We start from the raw sequence: 17030 nt of genomic DNA, 5'->3' as shown, positions 1-17030 counted from the left end.
TGGTCCTTAAGGAATGTGCTAATGAACTGTTGGGATTAGTTGCACAGATTTACAGCAGTAGTGTCGCTGAGGATATCGTCCCAGAAGATTAGAAGCATGCTAATGCTGCTGCAATATTTAAAAATGGTAATAGAAAAAGTATGTCAAATTATCCTCCAGTGAGTTTGATGAACTTCTTCTCAAACATTTTGGAAATTATTATCAAAAGGCAATTAGTGAAGTGGACAGATGAGAATAACATATTGTCAGAAAACCAGCATGGGTTCAGAAAGGGAAATCATGTGAAACCATCCTTCTTTGCCTCTACAATCACATGACTATGGATTTGGGAAAAGGTAAAAATGTCGACATTGTTTTTCTTGATTTCCATAAGACATTTGATCGGGCCCAACATGGTAAACTCTCAACGCTTTTACATAAGATTGGAATTGGGGGCAACTTTTTGAATTGCATAGATTGCATGGTTGCGAGATAGATTACAGTAGGTTATGGTGAACGGGGAATTTTCTAATTGGACAGGTGTTACGAATGGAGTCCCTCAAGGTAGTGTCCTTGGTTTCATTCTTTTTTCACTTTTTAGCGGAACATATCTGCTCATATTGCGAAAGCAATACCAATCATTTTCACGGTATTGCTGAGCAACAACAATCACCATTTAAAAATAGCTCATATATTGCACTGAGAGTGCTTTTTTAAGTTTGTGTGAAAAATAAAAAAGGAATTTTAAATCTCAATTTTAAAAAAAAATTGCAAGATTTTTTCAATTCTTTTACGCACTACCAATGGTAAAAGCTACCGTTCTCCCCCTCCTCCCCAAGGAACCTATCGATTGATGAAAAGCTTGCACATCGAAAAAACGTCTGGCACTAGCTCATTAGCCCTGAGGATGACAAAACAGGATTTGGCTGAAAAGACATCCCTAACCGAATGCCATTGTTATCATCCCTCCTCCCTGTGATTTGTGTCTTGTTGTTGAAACTGTAGGAAAAGAAAAAAAGTGGTGTCCAATGCAATGTCCGTGATCACCATGGCACTCGAGATGGTTTTGTAGGCTGTTTCTCCTGAACACATGCAATTAACAATAATTAAATCTGTGGGTCTTTTTTACTCAGTGAAAAGAGAGCTGCTGATAAGCATACAATGAGTGACTGCCTGTTGTCAAAGGCCCCTGGTTGTTTTTTTTAAACTTACCCCCACTTAAGGGTTGTTATAATGAATTATGAAGTAATCACAAATTTGCACTATTGGAATAACGAAACCATGGCCTCCACGAGGGTTGGGTTGAGAGGCTCCAGCCTGGAAACTTAAGGCAATTCTTTGTTGTAAATAATAAAGAATTGTTTTTCAATTCTTAATTATTTTTTTGTTCAATTTAAATGCTTTTTGAAAGTTAGTAACTCAGAATTTTTCTGAAAGAAATTCCTTACGCTCCTTTTCTGCCCCCTCCAAATCTCAAATCGAGTAGGGGGGATGTTTAATCCCCCACTCTTGAGCAGACATTAATAGATTATTTTTTGCAGTAAAAAAAAACACTTTTGGGAATTTAAAAAAAATTAGATGAACCTAACAAATAAGGTTTGGGATCTCGGGAGAGAAAACCTAGTGGGGACTTGGGATCCACTTTTTCCCGCAATATGAGAAAATGACCAACATCTAAGAGATGACAGTTAATTCTATTGTGCTGTCACTTTCATCGTCCCCTCCCAAAAGGAATTTCTAGCTATGACCCTGATAGTACATGGCATAGGAATGGGAATTTTTTATTTTTCTTGTCAGTTTTTAAATCCTTAATTTTAGGTTATTTAAATTTTTTCCTTTATTTATAAATGATTTTTTTCTTTTAGTGCCTAATAAAATTTTTACAGGTTCTGTCCTGAAGCCTTAAATTTTAATTCTTAAACAAGTGAACAAATTTTCTGTACAAATGCATTCAATTTGAAGGAGCTTATCAGAGCCATAACCAGAAATTCTTTTGGAGGAGATTCGGAAATTCTTTCTTTTGAAGTAACAGAACAATAGATTTAACAATGGTATTCTATAAAAATCATCCTTTTTCTAATATGTTGGGGATGAGACCGGACCTTCTAGTCCCCCCCCCCCTCTCGCCACAGCCTTGCAGTTTCTGTGCGTGATTATTTTTTGCCGATGGCTATCCATGCACACAAAAGCATGCACCCAAACCCCAATCCGTCACAAGTATCTTTCATGCACAACTGGTGACACACCCAACTTTAAGTCGTCGTCATGGGAATACCTGAACTCAGTAACTTTTATTGCAATGTCTTGAGAGTAAAAAGTAACAAAGTAAAAAGAGTGCCACTGATCAGTATGGAATTGGGGACTGTTGTTCATATATCCTGCCTATTTTCTTGAAAATATTTGGTGACTGTGTGGCAAAAAAAAAACCCCTACATTACTGTAATTGCTGCTGTTGTTGAAAACATGCTGCTTTATTTTTTTTGGACTTTTCTATGGCTTTATTCATCAGTAGTGTGCATTATTTGTAACATGAACATTCTCGCACAGAGCAGAAAGGAAAAATTACAAATTTTATTCTCAAATAAATTTCATATCGTCATTGATCAAGAAGTGAGTTGCACCTCATGTAAGTTCACTTTTATATAAACAAGTTATTAGAATTTTTTTTTACAATTAACTTTGTATTAGCGATTGTCTGCAGGCTCACAATAGTTTCTGTTTAACTACGTATAATCAAATTGGCGGAATGTGCAATACCAGTGGTACCCAGATTGTACATTATATTGCCCTAGGGCAGAAGCAAATGCAGGAATTGGGGTTGGCAAAGGGGGGGGGGGCTTCTCCCTAAGCCGATAAAAATAAAAAATTAGGAAAAATTGAAAATATTATTGTCAAAAAATTAAACTACTGAAAGAAAATACTTCTTATATGCTATTTTAGCTAATTTAAATGTTTTCTGAGAGTTGGTAACTCAAAATTTCTCTCAAACTACTCTTTATGCCTCTTTTAAAAGTCGGTCCTGCGTACGCCCTTGCCTTGAGGAACCATGACATACTGGAGCGATGATATCTCTCCATTTAAGTTGATTCACTATCACAATAGTACTGTAATAGTAATAGCTAACACAATCTTTTTTTATTGAAACAGTTCTTACGTTGCACTGTACATATATTGTTTGTGATAAAATTGAATCAAAGTACAATAGAACCTCCATTATCCGGGACAGATTATCTGGGAGATGGATTTACCGGGATAAAAAAATTTCAAAACTTCACGGGAGGTAAAAGAGTGGCAAGAAAAAAAAATTATCTCTCAGAATAATGTAAGGTATAGGGTAACGTTAACAAGACCGAGAAAAATAAAATTTGGTAATTATAAGAAGGTATTATATTATTGTAGTCATGACCGTAGAAAGAAATTTACTGCAGAGGGGGACTAAAGCGGTGGAATAGACAAGCATTATTACATCAGCCATTTACCAACAAGTTTTGTTTCTATTCCAGTTACTCTGCCAGAAGTTGACAAAAAAGACCTCAGTGCAAACCAATTTCTTGGGCAGCATCCTCGGGGAAATACCTTCAAGATTTAACAAACAGAAGCCACAGAAAGATTGTCAGCAAGAGTTTTGCACGTTTCTAGGGATTTTCTTATTGCTCCCGAAAACCGTTTTGGCCCAGATGTCTTTCAGAGCAGTAATCGTTCACAGCCTCAAAAGCGTGGTGATGCTTCATATAATATGTGTATTGAAACCACAATCCGGAGTCGCATGCAGGGCTGCTACTAGACACTTTGTCAACCACGGCAAGCAGGAATTTTGGTGTCCCTTGCATGCATGTAGAAGAAACAATTAAAGAGTGAATTTGGCACCCTTTCTGGTCCAGCACTCGGGGCACCAGACTCACCTACTCCCCCTCTAGTTGCAGCCCTAGTCACAGGTCCTATATAAGCAGAATCAGCTTCTGAAAATATGCTTTTCTACAGCTATAGTCCTGTGATATCAATGTAATTAAATAGAAATCGATTCAAAATGAAGGAAACTGTTCCGCTCTTAAAAGATTTGAGATCCATTCATAAATACTGTACTTGTTCATAATAAAAAAAACCTAATTTCTTTTAAAATTTTAAATTCGATCAACGGAATCTCAAACTTCTTCATCATGGTTGAATATTTTTAATGATATTTCAACTAGAGTAGGGCTAGACAAATTAAAAAGAAAAATCAAAATGTGTTGGAAGATACATTATTATAAAAGAAAAAAAATTGTCATACACTCTTCAGCTTAGTGGTGATACATAATTTTTCTCGGCCACCTCATTTGGCATTTTGCCTGATGTGATCTTTTACCAATACCGATTTTCTTGTCACCATGATGACCTGGCGTCTGGGATATTTGTTCATCCTGCACTAGAGATCAGTTTTCGGACCCTATGTAAAAATTTTGATCCACAAACAACAAGGTGCAGCTTAAGCGAGGGTGCAAGGGGTGCGGTGCACCCGGGTGGCAGGTCGTTAAGGGTAGTCACTTGGATAGGCTTTAGTTATACACCTAAATTTTAAAAAACATTTCCAATGGCAAAAACTTGAATGACATCACACTTTTAAGCCGCATGTTGTCGACGAAGTTGTTGAGAAAACTTGAATAGACATGATGTGGGACCATGATACCAGGGTCTGTTATCATAGTCAAAGGAAAAATTTGGCTTCTTAATTGTCTGGCTCTAGAACACTAGAAAAGAATTTGAAATAAATTTCTCTTAAAAAAATTCATTTTGTTATACTTTCCCTTCATAAGTAATGGTGGTTAATTAGTAAGAACTGTGATGTGGATCTGGTGCAGGTTAAAATAATAGTATAATGATCCTGGATTAAAATGCAGGACATATGGTCACACACATATTGCATGATTAAAATTGTGTGCAGCTGTGGACTAAAAAAAAGCCAAGTTTATACCAGTGTCACCTGGGCCAAGGGCCTGTGAGCCCCCCCCCCCCCAGGTCATCTTTAGGTGCAGCACATAAGGCTTTGCACCTGGGTGGCAGGTAGGTTTGAGCTGCCCCAGTAAATGACATCATGAACTTGAAAAATTTACGAATCACAATGTGTAGGAATGTGTTTCTTTTTTTGGCCATGTCCCCTCCACGGACAATATTTTCTCGTCATGTTCCCTTGTCTTATCGTTAGACCCTCTCCATTTATTGAGGGGCAAGACACTCATTACTTATTTCACTCAGTAAATCTATAGAAAACAAAAATTTAATAAATTAGTTCGGTCTCAGAGAGCCCCTGAGTTCTCGAGTTCAGTGAGCTTCACTACACTATTGTTGTTGTTCTCCAATTGCCCTGGTTCTATTAAAGGCTGTCTCAAAACATGGGCCCTTGGGCAGAGTGCTGTTCTTTGAGTTCTGTACTTAGCTAGAACTAACAGATTATAGCAGGGGGTCTAAAATTTTTCAGACACTGCGGGTCAATTTAAACTTCCCATGAAGCTTGTGGGACTCAAAATCTTGTGATTTAGTGACATCTTAATAGAAGGGGCCAATAGGGCTCCGAGTTAAACCCAGAGAAAAGTAATTGAAGACTTTAATTTGTTCTGAAATTATTTCTTTTATTAATTATGAACTTTGATTAGTTCTGAAATAATTTTTTCACTAATTCTGAAAAAGTTTGATTAATTGCTGATTAAATTAGTTAATTATGAGATTAATTTTACTTTGAAATCACTAAGTTATTCTTAAGTTATTTATTTTGGTAATTATAAAATTATTTTTATTTTCAAAGTGTCTTGAAATTATTTCTCTTTCAATAATTATTAAGGTGTTGAATGTGATATTGATTTTTTAAATTAATTTTGAAATTATGTGTTTCAAAAATTTTACAATTATTTCTTTCAGCAAAAATTGTTTCTTTCACCAATTTAAAAATTGTTTCTTCCATCAATTTAAAAATTGTTTCTTTCATCAATTTAAAAATTGTTTCTTTCATCAGTTCCAACACTTTCTTTCATCAATTCCAAGATTATTTCTTTCATCGATTCCGAAATTGTTTCTTTTCTCAATTCCGAAATTGTTTCTTTTCTCAATTCCGAAATTGTTTCTTTTCTCAATTCCGAAATTGTTTCTTTTCTCAATTCCGAAATTGTTTCTTTTCTCAATTCCGAAATTGTTTCTTTTCTCAATTAAAAAATTATATCTTTCATCAATTCTAGAATTAATCGTTTTCCAATGTCAACCATTTTGTGAAAACCATCGGTGGGCCACAACGAAAAGCTTCAAGGGCCAAAATCAGGCCGTATGTTGAAACCCCCCCCCCCCCGGCTTACAGCCTTCCATATTTACACACTTAATTTTGAAAAATAATAGTATCAGATCTAAGCTAGTAGGTCACCACATCCTTTGGCGCATGTAATTCAGTTACCCCTCACATTATTTCTCAAATGCTATTATAATTCAGTTATTCTTATTATCTATTATTTTTTTATTATTTCTAATTATTTTATTATTATGTATTTTTGTGTCTTTTTATCAGTACTGAATTCAGTCAACTTAAATTTTATTTCCAGGTGAAGAAAAAGACGTAGTTAAGCTTTTTTGAGAGAAAAACCCACTTTTTTTAATTGCAGAGTGTGTCTTCTTGCATAATAGTATAATTATAAGATTTGGTTGAAAAATTCAAACCTTCTTTCTGTTGAAAAATTTGTGTTCAAAATAATCTGATAGAAAAATCACTCATATACAGGGCTTGACAAATCCCAGACACTAGGTCACCATGGCAACTAAGAAATTGGTTTTGGCACCTAATCTTTTTATGTATGATAACTGATGACTAAATTGAAGTCTGAGGACAGTAAAGAATTATAGGAAATTATGTCGTCTAGTCTGCTAAGATGGAAGATATGGCTCCCACATCCTGGAGCAGGACCATCGCCCCCCCCCACATGCTAGTGCCGGGCCCCCAGGCCAGGATTTTTCATGGGCGCCCCTCACCCCCTCCCTCGAAAAATTTTGCACAACCCTTCCCCCTTCGAGCTGAGATTATGGTTTAATTTTTGCAGTAAAAAAAAAAAACATCTTTCGGGAAGGGAAAAAAATGCTGAGTTGATTCCCCCCGCCCCCGATGAGAAAATCCTGCGTACGCTGTGAAGTTTGTATATACAGCAAAACCTCGCTACAACGACACTCTGTGATTAAATGCCACTACAATGATATTTTTTTAATCTTGTTTGGAATTGCCTAGTATAATGTTCAACTATCGATACAGCGATATCCTTTACTACAATAAATCCCCTCTATAACGATATTGTTTTATAGAATTTGAATTCTCTCAAAATTCCCCTGCTATATATTTTTAAATTCTTCAACAGTTTTTGTTTTTTCGAGTGTGTTTGGCAAGCATTGGTATTTTGCGCTATCACCTTTCGAAAGTGTTTATTAAGTTGCCGCGAAGCTACATACTAGTAGGCACACAAGGTGCCTACTTCTCTGTACACAAATGGGCTGTGCAGTAAATCATTTTATAGTATGGAAGTTTCCGGTGGTTAAGTAGGGGGAGTGGGTCTCTTGCCCTGGACCAGCAGGAGGTGCAAATTTCATCTTTTAACGTCTTGTTGAAAGGGTGTGATAAAATGTGTGCTTGCCTCAGCTGATAAGCATCTAGTTACGGCCCTGGTGGCATAGGCGGAGATAGACTTGGAAGTCTGAGGGGGTACGGTCATTATTGCTGGGGGGGGCAAGATGATGATGATGTCAATTCATATATACATTAGATCAGCCGACTCCATCTTTGACGCTGCCCCCCACATCTCCACCCATGCCTGGTAATCGGTATTCAATGTCAATCTTTCAATTTAACAATAACAGCTCCACTATGGTATTTTTCTTCGTCCACAGAATATCGTTATATCAAGATTTCACTTAGTTTTATTATGAATATACAGTGGCGTTGGAGCCGGGGATGCTGTGGGTGCTCGAGCACCCACACTCTCTTGTAGAATGGGCAGAGCACCCAAAGAATTGATTCAGGAATAAAAACCTCATATATAGATTTCTGATTTTTTTTCCGTAGATATCGAACATGAAAAAAAAAATTAAAGGAAAAACTGCCCGTTTCCTCTCTATGAGTCTTGAATCTTGCTGGAGTCCCCGTTGCCATCACAATTGATAGAGCCTTTAGGCATAACAGAGCCGATACAGCAAACAAACATTCTACTGTAATGTTAATCCTCCCCCCCCGCTCTCTTACATTTCTGCGTGTGTCCCTTTTTCCTAAGGGATGGAGGGTATCCAGATGCATATGTTTTGGTGTGGCGTGAGAACCGGGGGGTTCTGCTGCTGCTGCTTGAGCACCCACAGTGGTTTGCAGTAAACAAAAACCTAACAAAACATGAAAAAAAAATCTATTTTTCTTCATCCTATACATCTTGTTCTGTCGTGTTGCTCTACTTATCCAGTGGTTATTTCTACAGCTTCAGGCACCTACGATGGGTGTTTTTGGAGCCCACATCCACTTTTTTTACGATTCTGTCCACGCAGGCAGGGGCGCAACTACAAGGAAGCAGGTTAGCAGCAGCAATAGTTCCACTTATACAATATCAAGTGGTTCTCGAGTGTTTGCCAACCACGGCTCCCTCATGCATGGCTCCCCCAGGATGTGGAGGCCATGAGTTTGTGAGGGCGCAAAAGATGCCAGGCCAATGGTACCTTTTGTGGGGGGCCGCAACATGGCATTCATGTGCCCCTTTATAATGAATTTATAGCGTGAAAAACAAAAAATGACGAGAATCGTTTCGGGCCCGGGGCTGGAGCCCTGTCAGCCTCACCCTTGTGGGGACCCTGGTCCTAGCCATCGTTTCTCCTCCACCTTTTACAAGTGCTGAAAGAAATCAATTTAGAGCACGGAACAGGCACGCATCAATGTTGCAAAGTCACAGTGAACCCACTAGGAACCGCAACGTGCACTTTTTATAACCACTGATATCTAAATTTGTTTATGTAAAAAAAAATTCGTTACATTAATGTATAACAAAAGACTGTATTGGGCAGGAGCAGCTCGCCAACAGGGTTTCAGTCCGGGAGGCCAAAGACAATTCTCTTATCATTTTTTTGTTTTGCACATTGCAAATTAACTATAGAAGGGCACATGAAAAGTTTAGTCTGAGGCTCTGCTGCGGGAGGCCATAGAGGGGAAGGATACAGGGAATATCTTCCGAAAAAATCTTGCGGTACTAACCTTAAAAATTAGTATTTTAAAATGAAAGAATTTAATTAAAATATCATATATGGGTATTTTCTCTATATACCAATATGATATTTTAATTAAATTTTCTTAAATATTTTCAATTTTTTCAGTTTCTATTTCTGAATCAGATACAGGCCCAGTCTTTGTTCCTTCCTGCGCAAGCTTCTGGAGCCATGGTTCCATTTGGAGCAATATTTTTGTTTGGAAATCAAATAGTGCCGAGTACAGACACGGTTCCTGCTTGAAAGGGGTGTGCCACGAGATCGGCCAAGACAGGGTGCCGCTGTATGCAGTATTTCCAAGGTAGAATTGGCAGCTCGTGGTGGGAAATTTGGGGGAAGTGCCAAAACAAATTTTCATTCTTGGTAGGACACCTGTTAGCCCCCCATCAGTTGGGAGTATGACGTGGGAGAAGAAACAGCTTCCAGTTTCAAACCCTGATAACATCAAAAAGTGCTCGTGGCTATTACAATTAGTGAAGGAATTCTCCGAAGAGCATATGCAAAGAAGGGTTTTTCAGTTTGACCGACATCCCCTTGGGTGCCAGAAAGCGGAAGTAGCAGCGGATATATTGAGGTGGAAGTAACTCCAAGGAAGGAAAGAAGATTTTGAAACCATTGATATATAAAATATATGTATATTCCTCTTTCTTTTTTTTCCGAAGTTCTTTTATTTTCCCCAACTCTAAAAATGCTATTAAACGATCAGTGGAGTTTGCCGACAACCAGCTGTAGAAGCTTGTAAGAAGATTTTTTTTGGTTGTCTGATTTCGCCAATGGCCAATTCTTTATTGTGATTGGATGTTATTAGCATGGTTGTGCCTACAGCAATGGCATTGCACTAATTGCCTTAGTCATCGTCATCTATTTTTTTTTTTGCATGTTAGATAGGGAGTAAAAGTACAGTACTACCTATGTTTACTGCTGGCCAGAATGATTGCCACACATCAATATCAACGGCTCAGTGCGGTGCCCCTAGTAGCCGTGATGCACACTTTGAGAACCAAAGGTGTAAACAGTGAAGATGAAGTACAAACATAATTACTCTATCGAAGATCTAGGCATTTCATATTTGGATTTTCCAACAGGCGAATTCACTAGATAGTGGTAAGATTCATATATATAATTCGTTGTTAAACGAAACTTATCAGCGATATCTCTTTGTAGATTTTTCGTACAGAAACTGTTTCTCATAGGATCTTGTTTCGAAACTTAACAGCAGCATGTTATTTCTCTTAATTACCAGACTTGAATTGATAGATTTACTATTGAAACTGTTGTGCTCGAGTGTATAAGAAGAGTTTTTCTTCGATGAAAATACATCAGGGTGAGTTTGTGTATTCCAATTTTCATTATTAATCCTATTATTTGTAAAATGAGCGGTGCGTAAGCTGACTGCAATGAAGATTGACGAGAAAAGGTTATGTAAAATGCAAAGAATTCTATATTGCATGTGAAATTAATTTTTCCCTACGATTTCCTTATATGTATTCCAATTTTTTAAATTTTTTTTATCACTATTCAAAGCAGGGTCGTAACTAGGATATTTGCTGCCCAGGGCAAACACTATTTTGCTGCCCCCACAACTTAAAAATTCAATAATTTTATAATGGTGTTCTTTGTTCCCACCTAAAACTGCAGCCCGGAGCAGTTGCCCCCCCCCCCCCGTTACTGCCCTGTTCAAAGTACGAAATGAAATATTTTACTGTGGTATAAATTTTCATGATGATAAATTAATGATGTATTCGGTGCTCAAGATCTAGTTACGGTCCTGAAGTTGATGCATCTGACCGAGAAAAACCTCTTTTTCGTTGCACCCTTAGGAAGATTTTTAAAACTTTTCTCTAATTATTTTTTTTCTTAACCCTGATGTAGTGCCTCTTCTGTGGCTCCATGGGTCTGCACCAGTCACACTTCATTTGAGCCGCCATTGCCTATCGCATACTGAAAAAAAATTTCATTTTAATTGTTGTTCCCCCTCCCTCATAGGATTGTAGGAAAAATTTATAACCAGTGCTCTGACATGACTAAATACTAATTCAATTGGTTATGATTAGCGCCACAATAAATTTGGTTGGTACTTGCCAAATTATTTGAAATTTAATTTACTCTCGATGGCTCGACACTCTGCTTAAAGACCCTATTTTTAGTTGACCTCTTCACAGTCAACACTTCCAGGTTTTAATTATTGTATGTTATTTTTCGAAAGTATCCATCTACCTTAACCAGCCAGGTGGTTATGACAGCATATGCCATCGTGCCAATTTTTAATATAATTATTTCAATTTTTGAAAATTAATTAGTAATTATTTAAATTCTCATAATTTTTTGGTTTGTGTTGTAAAAAAATCAGGAAGTCAGTTTAAATGTATTTATAAAAAATTTTAATCAGGAAAATTCATTTTATTAGCTTTAAACTTTTAAAAAGGAGAAATTAATTGGTCACCTGACTGCTTAATTACCTTACCCTATCATAATTACATGCAAGTAACCATTGAAAGCATTTTGTATAAATTCAAAGATTTGCATAATGAAATATTTTCATAGATCAGGCTCGTAGCAAAAATAATTATAAACAAAAAACCATGTGTCTTGTTCAAATAATGAATTATTAGAAATTATTACTAAAGTATCTTATCACGGGAAATAAAAAATTTATTTATTAAGTACTGGAGCCAAAGAGTAAATATATGAGATATATATTGTAGCAGCATATAAACAGGGATGTCTCCTGGGCTGTGCCACCAGCACAGGGCACTGCTAAAAAGAAAAGTATTAAATCAGGAGTAAAGAAAAATATAATTGCAGAAAAGTTTAGAGAAAGAAAGAATGTGTTTCGTATCTGCAAAAACACTCAAACTATAGTGCATTAATCTCTCGGAGAAAACTAATTTTTCATGCATTTTATCTAGCTAGGAACACAGTTGCAAATTTTCGGAATTGCTTCACTGATGGGGCTTATATGTCAAAGTGACGCGTAACCAATGTCGTCTCGCATGGTGAGACTTTTGCCCAGAGGCTCAAGCCATCCATGGTATACAGAATTTATACAAAAATATGTGTGTTTTTTTTTTAAATTTATTTTTACAAATACGTTTTAAATTTTTTATATCCTTCAAGAGGGGGGTGTGTGCCCCCCCCCCCCCCCCCAGCAAACGCCTGTGTGAGCACCCACTGGTTGAAAATACTTCCGACGCCCCTGTGAATATATATACACTGTGTTAAATTTATCCTTAGTTTCTCTAAGATAAGATATCCACCACCTTTCATCAGTTTCTTTGCTCGTCAAGTAAGTATACTCATACTATTCTGCAATATTGTTGGAAATAATGTAATTTTATAAAAAAAAATTTACTTAACTACAGAAAAATCTATTTGTTTTCATTCGGAGTAATTTCAATATTTATAGAACAATCCTTCAAACAATTTGAGCTTAGGTACAGTGATCTCTCACCTATACACCCTCTCACTTATATGTTTCTCTCACTTATATGGTTTTAAGAGGATTTTCTGCACTCCCAGTCAAAAATATGCTATTCTGTTATACGCTTCTCTCACTTATTACGCTTTTTTTCTTGTTTCCTTGTGCCAACGCTTAAGTGAGAGATCACTGCTCATTTTATGTTTCAAAATTTAAAAAAAAGAAAAATTTTACTGACTTAGTTTTGAAACCGAGATCTGCCAAAAAAAAAAAGAGGTTTCACGTCCTGAACATACAGTGGCCCACTAGTTAATGAATGAATTCAAATGAATGAAAAATAAAACCTAATTCAAGTTACTTATTCGGGGACGCCGGAAGTCAAAAATGATTGGTATTGTTCGCTGCGTCCACCCAACTTTCGGTTTTGATATATGGTGTGACCATGCATCCTGCTTTCAACAAAAATGTCCCGTTTCTGGCCTTTTTCGTCAAATTCAAATTCCACATATTTTTTGCCATTTTTCGTTCATATATCTTTGTGGTTCCAAAGATAATTAAAGTTCTCCATCTGAATGATTTATTCATGGAACCCCCACCCTAAAGCAAGGCCCCCTAGGCTGGGATCTTAGACTGGCCGCAGGCTAGACTTTTTACTATAGTGATAGAGCGGGGGTCATGTCTGGTGTTCGTGGTCCGTCTATAGTGAATTGATGCAAATTAGCAGCCTCTGAATCCCAACCAAGGCTGTATCCTTAACACCAATGCTTCTGAGTTTTCCGACAGCGGGAACAAGAAAGGACCAAAGCACCTCCACCTCCTCATATTATCGTCTCCAGATGCCATCCATGCCTTCGGAGAGATGCATGCCTTCGGGCAGCTACAATTGGCAATGAGGCAAAATGATAATTGGAGGTCGAGTGTCGTCGTTGACCGCGAGAAAAAAAACTACAAACCGTTACAAAAAAATAAAGCCAAGGACAAGCCGATTGCGATTTAAAAAAAGTATTAAATAAAATTTTGTTGGATTGTTTTCCTTTTTTTTCCCCTCCATGCACGTGCGGGAACCAGTTGTTCCGACGCTATATGCAATTCGGCAGCGGCGTGTTCTCACCCTTGGGAGCACGTATATATAGACTGGTTTTTTCTCTATATGTGAGATGTCTGTTTTTTTTTCGCATGTATGTATCTCGGGATTCGATTTGTCTCTCCCTTTTGATTGCCGGCCGTATTTTCTGATGAACGTAAATGATCTTTTTTTTTGCAACTTTTATAGAATAAAAGTTAGAGTTCAAAATGAACTTCCGATCGTTGTTTTTCTTTCTTCAGCTCAGTCGACACGCTCTGCCCTCAACAAATTTGAGCAGATTTTTTTACTAAACTTTTTTTGGGACAGTTTTTTTAATCATAAAAATTGTTTTTCCGAGCTGAATATGGGAAACGTATCCACACGATTTTTTTTGTTCTTTTTTTGGGGGGGGGGGGGGCGGCTGAGCCGGTTGTTCAAAATTATTGGAGGGGCTTGGGCACGTGGGCCGGATACAAGTTTACACATATGGGGGGGGGTGGATGGTGGCTTTTACCGTTGGCAGTGCGGAAAAGTAATTAAAAAAAACCCCGCAAATTAAAATAAATATAGTGCTTTAAAATACTTTTTTTTAATTACTTAAAAAAATTTTCTTCACTTTTCCATTGTACAACATGATGTATAATTTGTGTATGTGCAGAAAAGAGATTCACGAGACATTTTTGTTTCAATTTTCATGGTGCATGCAATCAGTGTTTCATCTCATTTATCGAATTATCTTTTCTTTCATGCACAAGAATCATCATTGAGATTTGTCTTCTGTAAATATAGAATGCTGAAATGATTATTCACATGCATTCTCTTTAAGAAGTAGAGAAGAGGTTTCCTGGTGTTTTTGACAATAACTTCCTGGTGATTATTAAAACGTTGTGTATCTTTTCTTTTTATTTGAAGTCATTTATGAAATTTTTTTTTCACAAATTCTCCCTCACACTGCCAGAAGTCGTGAAAAATTGAAAAACAAACGTAGAACCATTTTTCCTTCCTCTTTGAATCTCAATATACAGCATCTTATTTTACTAGGATGTTTTTTTTTTAATACATGTTTTTGTGTTTGGTTTATTTATATTTATGTTGAGCTTTGAATTTTAATTTGGTAATAGCGCTAGAATAAAGGACTCTGTAATCAGATTTTTTTTTTTTTGCGGTATAAACTTCAGGTAACAAAGCTGTCATTATATATATTGCATTTATTATTATTTATTATATTTCACAAGTTTTATTTTCTCAGCGACTTTTTTTGTATTTTTTAACTACATCAATGAGACTATTCATTGATGTTTTTTAACCCTTTTACACAGCATAATAGCAACAAGCTTCCTTATGATTTTCAGCAATAAATGAGTATAAAGTAATGAAAAAGCAATCGATATAGAGCAGCCTTTTCAAAGTATGCGTCTCTGTTTCTAGAAGCATCGCCAACCTTTATGTGGGGTGTCGCTGCGAGCTAGCGATATTGATTTGTGCACCTATTTATACTTCGAAGTTCTTTTATATGAGAAAATAGCTATTAATCTATCCTGAAGAGCCGCTGACGAATCATGAATTAGGCAAGGGATTTGGTTGACAAAAGTTTGTGAACCATTGGTATAGGGAAAAGTGTTCCACTGAGAGAGGGATTAACTTCACAAAATATTTGGGCTTACCAATGAGAAAATAAGGAGGAGAGATATCTTATTAATGCCACTCAAAGGATTGAGATCCGTCTGAAATCAGCGATTAAATATACCGTCTCCAGTCGATTGCTGTGACTACCGTTGTGGTATTGAAATTCTATGATGTTCATTTTATTCTCATGCTTAATGAATATACAAGGTGTATGGGAAAGTCCCTTGGACCTGAAATAACTTGCAAACAAAAAGAGCTACAGCTATGCAACTCCTTACACGGAAAGGGTCCCAAAGATACGTCTTCAAAAATTTTAATTAATTAAAAAAGCGCTTTCAGTGCAATATTTGAGCTATGTTCAAATGGTGATTGGTATGATTGGTATTGCTGAGCAACACCATTCAAATGATTGGTATTGCTTTAGCAACACGAGCAGATGTGTTCCGGCGTCCCTGTACTTATTTATTCCAGATTCTTACTGTCCGTCAAATTAATGGAAATTTTTTCAACATTTCAAAATGTCTGAGTTTGTCAATGCTAAAATAAGGGGAAAGAGAGAGATTCACTAGACATCTCATCAATGCCACACAAAGGGTTTAATACACTGTGCACCAGTATGTAAGAGTGCCTGGTTTTGAGTCCCGGTGGAGACAAGATGGCTTTTTTTTTCGAGTTCACCTCAGCATAATATCTAGAAAATATGTTTCCTTGATACCTTGGGCTGCAAAAAGCTGTCTATATCTTTCTACCATCCCACTTGAGGGAGGAGATGCATTTCCTGAAGTTGAAAGAGGCAGTTAATGCTTCTACTTCAGCGCCTCACACCACAGTGCATGAAATAAGGAAGGCAGGGAGTGTTTTCAGTGGTGTAGATGGTAGCATACTTTACCGGAGTGCAAGAGGGCCTGGGTTTGCGTCCTGGTGGAGACAAGATGAATTTTCTTTCCGAATTCATCTCATCATAATATCCAGAAAATGTTTGCCTGACACTGTGTGCAATTTAATAATTTATCTAATAAGATCAATTTTATTCAAAATTTAATGATTGCGGCTTCTAAAATGCATGCTTCTGATGATAAAAATTACTTAGGTATGTCTAGTTTTCAGTATAGAAATGTAATCTAGTTCAACCGTATTCTTTTTCAGGGATCCGAGAAATGAGTTCAGATTCCCGGGAATTGCCCGGTTGCATTTTATTTGCGAAATAAAACGGGAAACTCTCTAACACATGTATAAAACTGTAGAGTCTCTACATAACAAACCCCTTTGAACCGTCTTTGACACAAAACAAAATATCTATCCAAACTTTCAATTGCCTTTAATTTAGAAAAAAATCAAAGGTCATTCCTCTTACGTGAGTTTTCTATACAACGCTTTTTTGGATAAACCAAAGTGATTCTATCGTGCCAGGCGATTCACTATAAGCATCCAAAAAAAAAGAATAAATGAATCTATTGAATTAAAGAGTAAATGACAGTGTAACGTATCGGGATCCGATCCCTCTATGTTAATGGTGATCTTGTCGTTATGTGGGAAATTCCTTCTTATTTTAGACCCCAGGGACCTCTCAGTTACCGGAAACCACCCGAGGACCCGCTGGCAAACCGGTAAGGGCCAGAATGTTCGCTTAGTTTGGCAGTCGGCGGGTGGGGTCTTTCGGCTGTCGAACGAGAACGGGCCAGAGGTCGGGCTACTGATGTCCCA

General features: G+C 37.0%; 1 protein-coding gene across 4 annotated transcripts in view; it reads right to left on the bottom strand.

Moving 5' to 3' along the window:
• Window positions 1–17030, bottom strand: part of Ask1 (apoptotic signal-regulating kinase 1) — a 606402-nt gene that overhangs the window by 119269 nt on the left and 470103 nt on the right. The window lies entirely within an intron of this gene.

The sequence above is a fragment of the Pholcus phalangioides genome, unplaced genomic scaffold (genome assembly GCF_987345545.1).
Source record: "Pholcus phalangioides strain wild (caught in Gottingen) unplaced genomic scaffold, Ppha-v1.0 ptg000011l_1, whole genome shotgun sequence".
Lineage (NCBI taxonomy): Eukaryota > Metazoa > Arthropoda > Arachnida > Araneae > Pholcidae > Pholcus > Pholcus phalangioides.
This window is presented reverse-complemented; position numbering and strand designations above follow the sequence as displayed.